At 36.8% G+C, this 16,227-nt stretch overlaps 1 protein-coding gene across 2 annotated transcripts in view; it reads right to left on the bottom strand.

Annotated features, from left to right (window-relative positions):
• The window catches only part of LOC115216561 (THUMP domain-containing protein 3-like), a 419,115-nt gene that overhangs the window by 248,626 nt on the left and 154,262 nt on the right, over positions 1-16,227 (bottom strand). The gene's annotated exons all lie outside the window — the stretch shown is intronic.

Below are 16,227 nucleotides of genomic sequence, written 5' to 3' on the forward strand. Positions count from 1 at the left end.
CATGTTTAACTGCTTTTGATGTGAGTTCCGCCAAAATCAGGCATGGATATTAAAATGGTTGAGAACCATTATTCTAGTTAGCTGATGTAGCATGGACAAAGAACTGCTATAATGGTTAGTGCCAGGCTGAGAATGGGGTGTGGTTGATGCACCAAGAGTGACAAGTGGTGTACAAAGGAGTGGGTCAGGTGTGCCTGAGTGGTAGAAATATAAGATCAGTCAGCTCTGAGGATGAAAGTTCTTTCTTCTATTCGTTTGTGAACCTTATCACTCACAAGACTGGTTTCCATGGTGTACGAGTAACAGACGAGTGTCCTCCGAACAGGACACCTGTCTGTTGTAAGGTTAACTTCCTAGTTATTGGTGGAACCCATTTACAGCTGACTGGACTGAAGCAAGAGGAGCTGAAGTACTCAAGAACACAATGTGCCACCCAGTTTGGGAATTGAAATCATGATCTTTTGATCCTGAGTGCAACACCCTAACCTCTCAACCATGTACCTTACTAAAGTTCTTTATAAGACAAATAAAAATATAAAAAAAAGAAGAGAGAAAGGAGATGATACACATGTGAGCTAGAGGCTGAGCATGACCATCAGGGATTGAACTGCAATCAATCATTTAACACTCTTCTGGATATGGTCAAGGTTGTCTGTGTACAAAACAGTTTAGTCAAAAGGAAAAGGACACCAATGGTCTCCACTGGATCTTACCCTTGTGGTGGAATTGATATGGCTAATGTTCAAAAGTGCATTTTGCAAATGTATAAACATCACACAAGCATATTTATACTTATACATGCATATAATGCATATTCCAGTATGTTATATGCACTCTTATTTATCCGTAGCATGGTTTAATACTGGTTTCCAGCTGAGCATGACCATCAAGGACTGAATTGATCCAGTGAAGACACAATCATTTTCAGTAAAATGTGACACCAACTGAGCGTGCTATGGGCTCTCTGCTGCTATCATCATCTGTTATGGAAGTCTGCAAAGTTCAAATGCCTGGGTACAGGTGGATGTAATAACAGTTATTAGGCATGCACACACACATGTACTAACATGTACACACACACACGTGCACCCATCCACCTACTGACACACACACACACATTTGGTGCGCTTCCACACAGCCTCAGCCACACTCACAAGCTATTAAACAATCTACAACAATGATAGAAAACATTTACCCAAGCAGTCATGTATGGTTTTTGAATGGGAAGTTTTTAACCCAATAGCCATGTTGTGTGTGTGTGTTAGTGTATGCATACATACATATCTAATATAATAAATGAGGAAACTAATTTCTGTGTGTCAGTGTGTCACATTTTTTCAACTAGAGGCCGTAGCCCAACATATCATACCATTTTGGAATCAGGCTGACTCCTTGAGTAAATTAAAAACATTCTGGGCTGAATCTGGACCTGCAAACTTGAAATTTTGGATTACTATGTTTCCATTACTGTATTTTTTTGGGAGATTTTTTTTTTCATGATTTTTAGTGACAAATAATATGATCATCATTGGGATATGACTCTGGAGGAAGCAATTGCAACAAATTCTCCCAAGCAAGTTGGAGATCTATTTGCAGATTTTTCCCATTAGGAGTTAGTTATTTAAAAGCCATCCTATTGGGTGGATTTTAAGCTAGAGTGTGTGTTTGTGTGTGTGTGTGTGTATATATATATATATATATATATATATTATATATATATATATATATATATATATGTATATATATATATGTATATCAGTAGAATAACAAAAACCAAAAAGAAAGGAGTTTCTAACAATGCAAAGAAGAAAATTAAATAACCTTTATATGTTTCAGGTACAAAGACCCATCATCATCATCAGTAGAATACCTAGGTAACCAAGTCTGTAGTTGGGGTGGATGCTCAGAGACTGTTACCACTAGAATAAGAATAGCCTGGACAAAGTTCAGAAAGCTTCTTCCCCTACTGGTGACAAAGGGCCTCTCACTCAGGGGGAAAGGTATGATGCATGTGTGCGAACTGCCATGCTTCATGGCAATGAAACATGAGCCATGACTGCTGAAGACATGCGTAGGCTCGAAAGAATTGAAGCTAGCATGATCCACTGGATGTGTAATGTCAGTGTGCACACATGACAGAGTGTAAGTGCCCTGAGAGAAATGTTAGGTATAAGAAGCATTGGATGTGGCATGCAAGAGAGATGTTTGGATTGGTATGGTCATATACTGTGGATTGACAAGAAGAGCTATGCCACTCCCAAACAGTTGAAGGAATCTGGGGTAGAGGGAGACCCAAGAAGACATGGGATAAGGTGGTGAAGCATGACCTTTGAACGCCGGGCCTCACAGAGGCAATGACAAAAGACCGAGACCTCTGGAGGTATGCTGTGACTGAGAAAACCCAGCAAATAAAGTGAGTCCACAGCTCTAACCTACACCAGTGTCACGTATCCAGTCCACTCAAAAGTACCTTGGATTGTAGGGCGACATGTCATGCTTGAGGATATCTATTGAGTCAAGTACATCAACATCAACACCAAACTCAAATCAAATGGAAATTGTAGTTGTGAACCCCATGCTTGTAGCATGTAAAAAGTACCATCCGAATGTGGCTGATACCAGTGCCACTTTGATTGGCTTCCATGCCCGTGGCACATAAAAAGCACCCACTACACTCTTGGAGTGGTTGGTGTTAGGAAGGGCATCTAGCTGTAGAAACAGTGCCAGATCAGATTGGGGCCTGGTGCAGCCTCCAGGCTTCCCAGTCCTCAATCAAACCGTCCAACCCATGCCAGCATGGAAAACAGACGTTAAACACTGATGATGATGATGATATATATATACCTTGTGAGTGGATTTGGTAGACAGAAACTGAAAGAAGCCTATTGTACATATGTGTGTGTGTGTGTTTGTGTATCTGTTTGTCCCCACCACCATCGCTTGACAACTGATGTTGGTGTGTTTATGCCCCCGTAACTTAGTAGTTTGGCAAAAGAGACCGATAGAATAAGTACTAGGCTTGCAAATCATAAGTACTGGGGTCTATTTGTTCGACTAAAGGCAGTGCTCCAGCATGACTGCCATCAAATGACCGAAGGAAATAAAAGAACAAAAGAATATATACATACAAACATACATACATATACATACATATATATATATATATATATATATATATATATATATATATATGCATGCATTAACCACTTGCCATAAATCTACTTTTGTGACTTGTCAGTCAATTATTTATATGAGCTGAGTCTAAAATTGTTTCATTCTGTCTACCAGGAATTATAATAAGACTGAATAACATTCAGCAAACAGGAACTTTGTTGCAATAATAAATCAAGCATTATAAATATAAAAATTCATCTTGTAATCTTCACGTCAAGTTAGACTTCATTCTAAGCCATGGTAACAATTTGGAAGATTAGTCACATGATTGTTATTATGCTCCAGAAATTACTGCACTTCAGCTTGCAGTCACTGAGCTATAGCTATCATTATCTAGCTTTGTTATAGGAATATTCTTCTATATGAATTTCTTTTATACGAATGACAATTAGACTATTGTATCTTCTCAATTTAGAAACACAGATCAAAGTTTTATGAGAGAACGTCTCATTAGCTGCCTTTAAACCCAGTGTTTCTATCTTTATTAAAAGCCAACTTTAACTGTTTGCTTCAGTTATAACTATTACATTGTTTATATATCTGGAATATATAAACTTCTGAACCCAAAGATGTGCATCAAGCAATCCCAGGAGACCTTTTAACATGATCTATTTCTGTTGTGAGACATTGAGCTAGAAAGTTGACTAAATTTTATGAAAAGCTGAAAATTTATATCATCATCTGTATCATTTATATCACCACCACTACAATCACCAACACCGCCATCATCATCATCATTACCATTGTAATTTTACTATCCAGTTCTTTAAGGTTTTTTTTTCACCACGTTGGCATGGGCCAGATTCCACTACAGTCCCAAAATGGCTTCAGAAGCCTCAATGATGATGATCATGATGATGAATGACAGAGAAATTCAGCATTTACAAACCATTCTACAATTACAAATACTCTAGAAAGCTTTGGTGAGGCTCCCAAAGGAATATAGTGATATTACATGGTGCTACTGTACCCACATCCTAGATAGCATCCAGAAAAGACCCACCCAAGTGACTAGCAGAAAATCACTCTCAGATATGAGCCAGCCTCTGGTGCACAGTTGACCTGACTCCTTTCACTGTCTTCTATCACTGCCGGGCTTGGGCTCATGCTGCTCCTACTCTCAGGCATTCTCAACCCATTCATCTCATATTGTGTCCTAGTTTATACTCCACTTCTCCTGGCTCTGCACTAATCACTAGATTCAATCCTTACTATTCAGGATGTCAGCCATCAGGAATTCTTTTCTGGCTCCTATCAGTCCCACACTTGTTCACTTTCAAAGTGTTAAGAGGAATATTAATGGCATCAATTTCACCAATCTTGGAAGACATGCAAAGGCCATGCTGCTGCTCCCCTCCCCTCACCTCATTCCACCAAAGAGCAGGAAAGAAAATCATTGTTTATAGGATTGAAAGGAAGATCATTTTTTACGGAAATATCTTGACAATGCCTTTGTAGAAAATACATTATTTCATTAAGTTTGTCGTTTCCAATTTATCAAACTTTTGAAGTCATATTAATTGTTGCTGTTGTTGTTGTGTAGAGCCAGGTCATCCATGATGAGAGAGCCCCTGTAATACAGAAGTCATTGAGCCCCAAAATCAAACATCTCAATTATCCCATGTCCTCACCCACCCACCCAGCTATATTGCACAACCTTACATAGTGGAATAAATTATGACAGTCCAGACATATTACTTTCTCTTAGGGTCATAAAGTGTGACACTCTGGACATGTTGCACTTTGTAAGTTTTATTCTATGTTCAGATGATTAATATCTTTCACTTACAAAAACCATTCATATTCTGGCAGAATAAGAAAATAATTTTTACTCTAATCCAGATTTAAATGAAGGTCAACCTGAATGCATTGGTAATTTTATAACCAGTTACGTGGCACAAATCAATTTTAAAAAATACAATGTCATGTTTTGGACATACAAGTGAATACCAGCAGCTGAAATGGGATTCTTCCAAAGGATCTCTGGAGTATCATTACTCAACAGGATTCATAGCTCAGGGAGTCTCTGTAGGTTGAGGTGCTACTTTCCTGCATTGAAAGGTCACAACTCTAGTAATTTGGAGATATGATTAGAATGTCACAGGAAAGAATTGCAAAAACAGATTCATCAAGCCAAATCAACCAGCAGAATCCTAGGGGTAGGCCAAGAATGAGATGGTTGGATAATATCCATAGTTTCAGCTGGTCATGCTTAGGGATCCAGCAAGAATGTGCAATGATGGTTGCTTAGAACTTTACCCCCTCAATCCTCCCAGAAGACGATAGATGGATGTTTTAGCAGTTAGCTCCCCCAGCGGACATAATTATATCAACAGAAGGAAGATATTAACCAGTGGAACCAAGAATAAAATTTAGGAAGTGTAACATGTCTAGAGTGTTACACTTTATAACCCTTAGATTCTTTTCCATATGTCAGGTTGTGCAATATGGTCCTCAGCTGGGTGGGTGAGGACATGGGATAACTGGGATGATGGATCTTTGGGTTCAGTCAATGGCTTATGTATTACAGGACTGCCTGATCATGGATGACCTGGCACTACACAACAACAACAACTAATGTGACTGTAAAACTTTGATAAATTGGAAAAGACAAACATATTCAGTGAAAAAGTACCAAATTAAATCACTTAGAACTTCAGGACATCTCCAATTGATATGACTAAGATAAAATATAAAGCTTCCATGAAATATCACTTATATAGCTCTATTCCATCTATATTTCTTTGATAAAATCAGGCCATAATTCAAAGAAAAGCTGGCTATTCTCTGCATTTTCAGTTCTCATTACTAAAAGCCTCTTTGTTCTTAAATGATGTACCTTCTAGCAGATTCATTCTATTAATTCTATCCTTGTTGATATTTAGAAAATGATTTTAAGATATCTAGCTGCCTTGCTGTCAGACAAAGAGCTACATGAGCAAACAAAGAATTTTCTACATATTTATTTTACCGATTCAATTTAGCAGCCAAATCTTGCTTAACACACTCTGTACTCTCTCCAAAACAAGAATCTATGTGCCATAAATTTAAAAACTTCATACATATTGTAGAGGTGAAATGGCAGATGGATAACTGTAAGATTGCAAGCCTGGGGATCATAAGGTTAAATATGCTGCAGGCATTTCAATTTATTCCATAAAACCTCATTTCATATAGCTATCAGGAACAGGAATGTTACCTGCAATGATCTGCCGTTCTAACCAGAGGTGATATAAATATCTGTTTCAGTTTGTATAATACAAGGTTAGCCCTTGTTCTATCACTGTCATCATCATCATCATCATCATAATCATCATCATAGTTGTCAGCATTATTGTTGTTGCCACCATCATTATCATTGTTATCATCATTTTGCTTCTCTTTTCCATGCTGGCATGAGTTGAATGGGTCATGTAGCATGCCATTACCTTTTCCTGTCCTTCATTATCTAACACATATACACACCAACAGAGAAAACCAGTGACCACTGTAATGTACAAGATGGGCTTGGCATGTATTTTTACAGTTGGGTACTATTCTTATTTAACTCTAGAGACGATGCTTGCGATAAATTATTCTTTCTACTACAGACACAAGGCATGAAATTTTGGGGAAGGCGTCTGGCTGATTACATCGACCCCAGTACTTTCTGTTTTTTTATCTTGAAAGGTTGAAAAGCAAAGTTGACATTAGTGAAATTTGAACTTAAAACATTAATTCAGAAGAAATGCCATTAAGCATTTTGCCTGACTTGCTAACGAATCACAAATTTATAAGGAAGAGACAACTGACTAAATTAATCCTAATATGACAGAGGTAATTATTTTCTTTTTGTATGAGAAAAGTTAACCCAAGTGAGATTTGAACTCACAATATAAGGCAACTTAACTAAATACAGAAATGCAATTTGTACAACCATTTCTATCATTTCATTATCCTTTACTTGTAAATAGTAGGATACAGGTGTGTTTGATGGTTAAAATATTAAATCCACAACTATGACATTCAGGTTCAATCCTACTCTATCTCATCTTTTACTCAGGTTGACCCAAGCCTTGTAAGTGAAACTGGATGAAAAGAAGCTGTGCTGAAGCCTGTTACATGGATTCCATTTTGTCCTTTCTTTTTGGACTTTACTGAGACAGGTTCCCAATTTCAGAATAACTTCCTGCCTTTCTTTCATCTGTACTAAGCGCCATTCATTGGTATCATCCTTTCCAGTCTGATTCAGAAGTAAAATAACAAAAAAAAAAAAAGAAAGAGAGAGTTGACCTGTATAGTTGATTAGATCAGCCTAGAGTGTATCTGAAAGATTCTTTTATGAAACCAGGAAGGAATAAACAGTAAAGTTGACCATGACAAGATTCAAACTCAGAACATAGCTATTTTGATTGATACTAATGATTCCATGAATTTTCTGCCATTTCTTTTAGCAAATAATATTAACAGGATTTGCAGTGAAGATGAGATATGTCTTTCAGTGTCTCTTGATGTATTGTATATGTCTTTTAAATAGAACAGTTAAACAATGGCATTCAGATTAGTTTTAGGATTAAAGAAGGAAATGATTAATTCATGCTTATTTAAAAGATTTTTACTGTTAGAAGCATACATTTGCCTGGATAAGCAAATGATGTTAAAAAAAATCAGGTTATTTGTCTATAACCATCTATATTCTTGGTTATTTATATTTACACAGCTTGTGATATTGATATAACCGAGCAAGGTTTTATGTGATAAGCTGCAATGAATATAGGAAAATGATTGCATCTGAAACAGATATTGAATAACGACTCTCTAATAAGTGAAGAATAATTTTGAGAAACCGAAACCAGATATCAAAGGAATTCATACAGGAGACTCAGTATTACACCTTCCAGAAAACTTGTATGCAACAATATCCATTTTACAAAGTCGATATAAAAGCTAATCTTATTTTGAATCTGAATGGAAGTAATGAATAGGTAGTTTATAAGGCAGGAACTATGAGAAGAAACACTACTATACTGAAATCATAAATATTTGCATAATATTGCATAATGTGTTAACCATAATGTTTGTTATTTGTAGACTATATGTGTGTGTGTGTATACACACATAACATGTACACATACACACACATAACATATACACATACATACACACACATAACATATATAAATGCACACACATGTAAAGAGAAAGAGAGATGCAAACTGCAAATAAAATACAAAGCTTCAATGCAAGGAAAAAAACCCACAAAAGGCTGATTCCTTCTTGATTTATGGCTGACTTTGAAAGAATAAAAGTAAAATCTTGCAAGCCATCAGAACCTTTTATGCTGATGGATATTCTTTTTATTTTACTCATATCTGTCATATAAAATTTTTTTTATCTCATTCCTAGATCCATTCCCTTTTCACCATAATTTCTAGGTAAAGGGATTCTTTCTCTCTCTCTATCTAAGCCCATTTCATCTCACAAAGCATATTTACCATATTCCTCTTATTTATTATTACACATCCATGAAACAACATACAAGCAACATCAATCTTCAACCTAATATTTGGCTTGTCATTCTCGAAAGAAATTTCCAACTGTCATTTAAAACTAATTCTTTAGCCACGAGAATAGTACAACAATCCAAGCAGTCCTGGTGTATATAATACAGGAAAGGATATAAAACATGTCTTATTTTATTCTTTTTATATTGTTTATAGTATTTATTTAGACTGTATCTTGATCTTAATGATTTTTTTTTTGTTTTTATATATGTCTTTTTGTTTTGCATCCTTCTTTCTTTTCACACAATTACTTTTTGATCAATCTTTTATGTTTAAAGAAAGGAATATATACACACACACACACACACACACACACACATATATATATATATACAAAAAAAATTATATACTAAAAGAAGAGGAAACAAAGGCTATAAATAATAGCTAACTTTTATATTAAAGTGTGTGTGTGTGTGTGTGTGTGTGTTTGTATGCATGTGAATGAATGGGCTGAAGGGAAGCATTGCAAAGAATAGCAAGAGCAATAATAAAATCAGAACTGACTTTTATTATGTTGATCAGCAAGGGAAAAAAAATAAAACAAAACAAATATTAAAGAAAGCAAAAATCAAACTATGAGAAGCCCATATCAATAGTGTTTAGCCCATACATTCTGCTTCCAATCAAAATCTATTTTGGGACTTTTAATTTCATTCTTTGTTTTTGTTGTCTGACAGCAATAATAACTCTTGAATTCAGAAATGCACAGCTTTGGTTTCTGGGGCCAAGAACAAAATCAGTCAGAAAATATTTCATTGAACAGAAGATAAAAATTTGGCAGGAAGCTGTTGTATTTACTTTCTTTTTCTTTTCCATTTATTATTATTTTTTTCTGTTCAGATGGATCATTTTACTGATAGTATATATAAGTATATTGAAATAATGTCTTGCAAACCTCATGGTAGTTGTCAACTTCAAAACCTTGCTCATAACTAATACTTTAAACTTCCCCTCTCTCCGTGTGTGTACGTGCGCACATGTGATATATATATATATAGATAAACATGATGGTAATATATAAATGTTTGCATACTCACACGCAAGTAAACATGTGTACATACATGCATCCAGATATGTATGTAATTTTATTTGTGAGGCATTATTAACACTGTATTAATTGCTAATCAACCAATGAATAGAAATTGTAAACACAAGAGGTAAGTTTGAGCATTTTTGCTGTTTAGTAGTAAGTTCCTTATTTCTATGGAAAGATAGAATATCTTATAAAACTAAAAAATGTATAATGAAGGAAGAAAAAAAGTAAGTAAAAATATAATACCCCCAAAAAATACCCCAAAATAGAAAAAATGAAAAGAATAGTGCTGGAACATTCTATTTCCTGTCATTGTTTTAAATGTGGAATTTGCACTTCTGTTAGATATAATAAATTAAATTATGTTCCCAAAAGATATAATTTAATTCTGGATCTAAATAATGGCATAGATTGCTTTCATTGTTTGAAAAAAAAATTTGAGAAAAAAATGATAGAAACATTAAAGTAGACATGAAATTATTTGAATAAATTGAGTTGAGCCAAAGAAACATTTCTGGTATGTGAAAATTCTTCTGGTAATAATGGAAAATGCAACAATAATGATGCATATTTCTCTTTTTTTAGAGTTGGGGAGGAGATGCTGCTGGCACCAGATAATGGCAGAGTCATAACTAAAATATAATTCTCATACTTACAGAAGTAAAATGACACAGAGAGATTCTCTAAGGACTTTTTGGAAGAGAGAGAAGTTTATCATACGACTAGTCAATTATCATTGTTATTTTAGGCAAGAAAACTTCCTTACCATTAGCATTATTGATTCATTGAAGATTGGATCTAAATTTGAATTAAATTTCCAGCTATAATACCTAATAACTTTCTCAAGATTTCTGTTTATAATACTGAGTTCTCAAAGAATAGAATTTGAATTATTCTCTCAAATGGAATATTGGTTTCTAACACAGGCACAAGGCTACACCTCTTAGTTTGTCATTCTTGTCAGTGATGGAGGGTTGAAAGGATAAGTTGGCCTGAGCAGGAAATGAAATCAGAACATAGAAGGATATAACTAGATACAACAAGCCTATCAACCAAGCCCAGTTGTGACCTTTATTTCTCACTTTTATTCTCACATCTGGGACACAACACAAATTTCCTAGATTGTGTCCAAAGAAAGACTGACTTATTGGTAGAAAGTTATACTTAGACATTCTCCATGCTTGACCCACATGCTTTCTCCTCTTTTTTTCTGCAAATTAGAAGTAGTCAGTAGCTTCCATTACCTAGGTAACCAGGTTAGTAGTGGGGGTGGGTGCTTCAGGAGCATAGCTGCAGGAATACAGATAGGCTGGGAAAAGTTCAGAGAGCTCCTACCTTTGCTGGAAAGAAAGGACCTCCTGCTCAGCATGAAAGGCAGATGATTGTATGATGCCTGTGTGTGAACAGCCATGCTACATGGCAGTGCAACATGGGCTGCAACTGTGAAGGAGATGCGTAGGCTTGTAAGAAATGAAGCTAGTATGCTTCATTGGATGTGTAATGTCAGTGCGCATGCATGGCAGAGTGTAGGCATCCTGAGAGACAAGTTGGACATAGGAGGCATCAGATGTGGTGTGTAGGAGAAACAACTGTGCTGGTATGCTCATGAGATGTATGGATGAGGAGAGCTGAGTGAAGAAGTGTTGCACTCTAATGGTGGAAGGGAACCTGTGGAAGAGGCAGACCCAGGAAGATGTGGGATGAGGTAGTGAAGCATGATCTCTGAATGTTGGTCCTCATGGGAGCAGTGACAAGTGACCAAGACCTTTGGCGATAGTCATGGCTGATGCCAGTGTCACGTAACTGGTCTGTTAAAAGCACCCCTCAAATGTTGCACGATATGCTGTGCTTGTGAAGACCTGTTGAGCCAAGTGAAATCGTAGTTGTGGCTGATGCTGGTGCCATTTGACTGGTACATAAAAAGCACCATTCAAGCGTTGCGCATTATGGAGGCAGTGATGGGTAATCAAGACCTTTGGTGATATACCGTGCTTGTATAGACTGTCAAGCCAAGTGACACTGTAGTTGTGGCCGATGTTGGTGTCAGGTCAATGGCACCTATACTGGTGGCAAATAAAAAATACCCACTACACTCTTGAAGTGGGTGGCATTAAGAAGGGCATCCAGCCATAGAAACCTTGCCAAATCAGAATGGAACCTGATGCAGCTTACCAATTTTCAGTTAAACTGTCCAACCCATGCCAGCATGGGAAACAAATGTTAAATGACGACGATGATGATGATGCTACTATAATGGCCTCTGTTTCTCAGAGCTGGTTGGTCTTATGGTACTTCCATTCAAGTATTCGCAACACGTCTCTCCCTTCCTTTCCTCACTCATGTTTTGTCCAACCTTTGAAACTCTACACTAACCACTACCCAATCCTTCATTCTAAATAGGTCATCCTTCTAGAATACTTTTCCTATCTGTGTCTTTCCTGCAAGTATTCCATTACAACACTTTAAGCAGAATGTTAATAAGTTTTAATTTCACTGGTGTCAGAAGGCTAACAAAGGCCACAGTCACCAATCTTTCCTCTAGAGCTAGCTATAAAACCACAATAAAGACTGCCTGATCCACCAACTGATTCCACTGGAATATTAAGAAGACACAATCACCAAAAGGTGTCAGTTAAACAATACAACTCTACTGATATGTACGAGAATAAAACTTTTTGAAAGAATGGAGGTATGTCACAGACTGGCTGCAGTCAAAAGACTGAAACCGACAAAAGAATACTACACATTTTGAGGGTTAGGGTTAGGGTTCCATATCAATTCCTATTTTTTCATTTAATATAATTCAAGACTTACCAACAATCAAAATATTTGTACAAACTTTAATTACGAAAACATCAACAAAATACATCCTTTCTACTTAATCTTTCTTTAACATCTGAATATACAATATTTTTCATTTCTTTTCATTCACATTTTTCATTTTTTTTTTTTGGTAACCGATGGGTATAAAAAAACCTTTTGATACAATTCATACTAATGAACTATATAGAATTACTTTTCTTTACTATTTAAACTTTTCTTTAATATTTAAACTCCATCTGTCTAACACCCATGGTCATGTTTACAAAGTCAGAAAACAGCACAGCTCCCATGACTTTCGGAAACATTTTTTCACACTAAGAGTTGCTGAAGCATGGAACAAACTGCCGGCATCAGTTGTTAGTTGTCAGAGCATTGCATCCTTCAAAACTTCCATGCTTCCTGAGATTCGCCAACACTACACCTGATTTTCTCCCCACCATACACATGGAAGCATGTATCTGACTAATACACTGTTCGCTTTCCAGACATTTGTACATTACTGCATATACTTTATATGCACTTTTGACAAGTTGTGGTGCACCTGAGCACTGTATACAATAATTTCATTATTATTATTTTAAACATGAAAAAAATATAAATGAAGTACTAGAGATGTTATCAAGCTTTGGGTGAGGTATCATTCTCTCTCTCTCTCTCTCTCTCGGAGAGGCACAAGCACCTACACACACATTTCTAGATAAGAAGTGAGGCTTGATATTTCCTGTAATGAATTTATCTACAGTCTGTACTGACTCCAGCTCTCTCTCTCTCTGCTGAAGAAATAAATAGATATTTCTTGCATAAACATGAAAGCTTGAGATTTATTCTATAAAGCTGCAGAAATAGAAAGCTGGAAAGTTCATCTACTTCCCAGGAGTATTAAAGATTAAATGTCTAACTGTCTCAGTTGATTTGTTAATAAGATTATAAATTTTTCAAACTATTAACATTATCTTTAGAGATAAAACTAACTTCAATATTTACATGTCGATTGGACATCAAACAGATCGAAACGTAGTAAATGCAAAACATTGAGTTTTTTTTTCTCTTTTCTTTACTTTCTTTTTACATCTCCAAAGATGAGGTTAGCAGCCTGAGAAATAGAATTGGATTAGCATTAAAGGTGTTTGACTGAAATGAGGTGAGAGAGGTGTGGATGTTGCTCATCAGGGTGTTTGGCTTAGGAATCAGGCAATCTTTCCAGGTGGAGCTGCTACTTTTTATATTCAGAGGTCTCAGTTCCAGTAGTACTACAGACATGTGAATAGAAAATCACAGGAAAAAATTACAATACATATTCTTAAAGCTGATTCAAGCAGTAGGAGAGTAAGGGGTAGACCAAGAATGAGACAGTGAGATAATATTTGCCTAGGACTAACACTCCTACTGGAGAAAAAGCAAAGTTAGAGAAGCATTAATAATAATCCAAAACCAAGACTTGAAAGAGGAACCCACCACAAGGGAGGCAGAAGAAAGGACGCCTTAAAAATAACTTGAGGAAGGACACAGAGGCAGAGTTCAAAAAGCAGAGATCCAACTGGAGGAAAGTAGAAATGACAATCCCAGGGTTGAGAAAAGTGGAGAAAAGTTATTAATGGCCTAAGCTCCATAGGGATTAAGTAAAGTAAATGATCTGAGAAAAAAAATGCATTTGAGTGTGTTGACTTTGGAATACTATGTCTGAAAAGGAGCCGAAACACCTTAAATCAGGTTTAATTGATTTGGGGCAAAACAACAACAACTAATAATAATAATAAAACTAGCAACCATGCTTAAGAAAAAGTATTTTCATTGTCTCCTACATAAATAGGATTTTTTAAAAACAAAACATGCATAAGTAAGAGATACTGGTTGAACCCCAACAAAATGAATGATTAAAAACTTCACAATCTGCCTCCATACCTTTGGTCGTGTAGTTAAGGAACTAAATTCGAAACAACAGTTTTAGATTCAGTTCCACTGCATGACACCGTGGGCAAGTGCTTTCTACTATAACACTAGGCTGACCAAAACCTTGTGAGTGAATTTGGTAGAGAGAGAGACTGTAAAGAAGCATCCTCATCATTTAACACCTGCATTCCATTCTGGCATGGGCCAGATGGTTTGATAGGATCCAATGTATCAAAGGATGGCATTGTGCTGGAGGCCAGTGTCTGTTTTGACATGATTTCCGTAGCTCAATGCTTCTCCTAACACAACCCACTTTATAAGATGGAATGGGGGCTTTTTTTTCCATGCCGCCTGCACTATTGAAATTGCCATGCAGCTCACAGAATTATAAACTTTGGGGTAAGGAGGTCTGCTTCATGCTTGGGGAGAAAGGACTGAACTATGAGGTGGTGGTGGTGGTGATGGTGGTGGTGGTGATGGTGGTGGTGGTGGTGATGGGGTAGTGCAGATTTTTGCAGAGGATCTGCATGGCTACTCACATCTATTAGAGGAAGGGAAGAAAATGAAGAATAAGAGCTACAAGAAATAGTTAATGGCAATGAGGTATCTGGATGGCCCCACAAGGTACAAGGTGAATCAGTTTGCAAGATTGTATGAGAAGAATGAGAGGATGAGGAGGCAGACTGCCAAAATGGATAGAGTTGAGAGGGGAATGAGCAAAAAGCTATGAGCTGGGTGTGATAGAAAGATGCAGAAAAGAGTGGAGGCAAGTAGTAGCACTAGTAAAGATGATACAGTTGTCAGGAGGGAGGACAAGAGAGAAGGATGACATGGTTTCATAGTCTGTGTGACCTGAGGGGAGAGGAGTCAATGTAACATGGGTGGTGAGCACAATACAAAACCCAGTTTCATTAACAAGTGGTAGCTCTTTTTGAGAAGCTCATATCACCAGAGATCTCAGTTATTTGCAAGCTCCTCCAGGCTCAGAGTCCAGAGGTCAGCCTTAACTACTTCATTCCATGTCCTCCTGGGTCTCCCTTTTCTGCAAGTTCCAGCCACATTTAGCAATCGATATTTCTTTACACAGCTGCCCTTATTCAGATGCATCAAATGTCCATACCTGTGTAGTCTTCTTTCTTGCAGATAACAACAACTGACTCCTCTAATGCCCAGCACCTTTGTACCAATTCTTTCATGCATACCAACACTGCACATCTAGTGGGGCATGATTGTTTTATTTCTTTCCAGCTTTTTGAAGGTCCTCTGCTTTTGAAGGCCTATGTTTCACTATTATGCAGCATTGCAATTCTAACACAAACATCATACAGTCTGCCCTTTATTTGTATTGTTGTTAGCAGTGTTAGTAGGTCCCTGAACTTTCTCCAATCAGTTCTCCCTCTAGCTACAATACTTCCAGAGCAACTAATTACATCTCCCAAGGAATAATAACTATCAACTACTTCTCGTAAGCTGTCTGAGCATTTAAGAGACTCAGTATCCAGTGTGTTCACAAGAACTGCTCCAGTGCATTTACTGCATATGAAGCCTGCATTGAGTACAGTGTATGCCAAAACAGACACTGGAGCACAATGCAGTCCTTGGGCACATAAAGTCCTGTCGAAAAATTCAACCCCTGCCAGCATGCAACACTGATGTTAAATGATGATAATGATATATGGAACTGTGTGAATGTGTGCATGTATAAAGAGGTGTATACACACACACTTTATTAGGTGGGCCTCATACACACAACTGAAAACAGAG

The sequence above is a fragment of the Octopus sinensis genome, linkage group LG10, assembly GCF_006345805.1.
Source record: "Octopus sinensis linkage group LG10, ASM634580v1, whole genome shotgun sequence".
Lineage (NCBI taxonomy): Eukaryota > Metazoa > Mollusca > Cephalopoda > Octopoda > Octopodidae > Octopus > Octopus sinensis.